This window comes from Acyrthosiphon pisum, unplaced genomic scaffold, assembly GCF_005508785.2.
Source record: "Acyrthosiphon pisum isolate AL4f unplaced genomic scaffold, pea_aphid_22Mar2018_4r6ur Scaffold_21878;HRSCAF=25160, whole genome shotgun sequence".
NCBI classification, from domain to species: Eukaryota; Metazoa; Arthropoda; class Insecta; order Hemiptera; family Aphididae; genus Acyrthosiphon; species Acyrthosiphon pisum.
In genome coordinates, this window is record NW_021771390.1 from 44395 (window position 1) to 46046 (window position 1652).

The following is a 1652-nucleotide window of genomic DNA, read 5'->3' on the forward strand; positions in this document are numbered from 1 at the left end:
TTCATTTTATAATCACGTTAAATTATGTACTATTATAATTAATTTGATTATTAATATTTAATTCATAGTTGGTAATAACAAAGTAAAATTTAAAAGTTTTACCATCACTTTGGAAAACTTTTAGGTAAAAAAATAAAATATACAAATAATTTAATTATTTTGTTGGATTTCATAATATAATATAAGTACTTACAAAAAAATACATTTTTTTAAGATATAAAGACCTACATTATAATATTATGTTATTTTTAGATCTTTAACATGAGGTGTAAATGGTGTAATTATAAGTTTTATATGAAAAAAAAAATTATTTTTAACTAAGTTAAGTTACTTATTTTTTCCAACTAACTTGTAACTTTAACAAGTTAATAAAAAAGGAAAGTAACTTTTAACTTTAAACTTAACTTACATTTTTCCAAATTAACTTAACTTAACGAGTTAAAAAAAATAGTTAACTTGCCCAGCCTTGAGGTACACATCATACCAATAGGTTCACCAATGCAGCAATGTCTTCCAAATTGGATTCTGACATTCCAAATACACAAATTAGATAGAATAAAAAGTATAAGAATAAAAAATGCCTAATAATTTTCAAAAGCACAGAGAAAAACAAAATATAAATTTAGAAAAACGGGCATTCTTACACAAAATCGGTTTTCAACAAAATATAAAAGTATTCATTAATATGGAATTTTTACACATTGCCTACCAAGGTGACACTGACAAAGCATCTCCGCTCAGATTGGTTTTTCGTAGGTACACATTGATATTATATCATTGAATTCTTAGACTTCTTGAACTTCTTAGAAAGTGGTTACAGACTAGTAAGTATTTTTAAAAAATGTCTAAACCAGGTCTTATAGCTTGTGTAATTTGGTAGCGGCATCCCAGCCTATCGGGAGCTCGTGATTTTTTCGCGAAGAATTCGCCGCGAACTGATTACATATTCTAATAAATTCTCCACGTCGATACGAAAATTTGCATACTACTTAGAAATTTCCTACCTGGTAATGTACTACTGCGAATCAGAATTTTTATTCCGGGCAACGGAAAAGTTAAGATTAATTATGAAACCATACACCGAATATTAAATAACGAATTAAACAAAGTTTGAGTTACATATAGTTAGTACACTTAATGGACAACGAAGTGCACGGGTTCAGCTAGTTTAATATATTAATGTTGTAAAATTTAAAATTTTATACATTTTGGCCAGCTAGAACTCGTAATCCTCCCACTGTGCAACGGGCTCATAAGTATTTTAAAAAATGTTTAAACCAGGCCTCATGACTCGGTGATCTCGGTGGCCGCATCCCTGCAGCATATCGGGAGGTCGTGGTTTTTTCGCGAGACGGATGACCGCGATCTGTTTACATATTCTAATTCTCCACGTTAACACGAAAACTTGCATGCTACATATGAAGTGGCGACGAACTCGTAAGTATTTTTTAAAAAATGTCTAAACCGGGTCTTATGGTTCGTGTATCTCGCCATCCGCATGCCTACCTCACGGGAGCTCGTGACGTTTTCGCGAGACAGCTCACCAAGATCTGATTTTATATTCTAATTTTTCTTATCAATACGAAAATGTGCATACTACTTAGAAAGTGGCGATGGATTCATAAGTATTTTTTAATAAATGTCTAAACCAG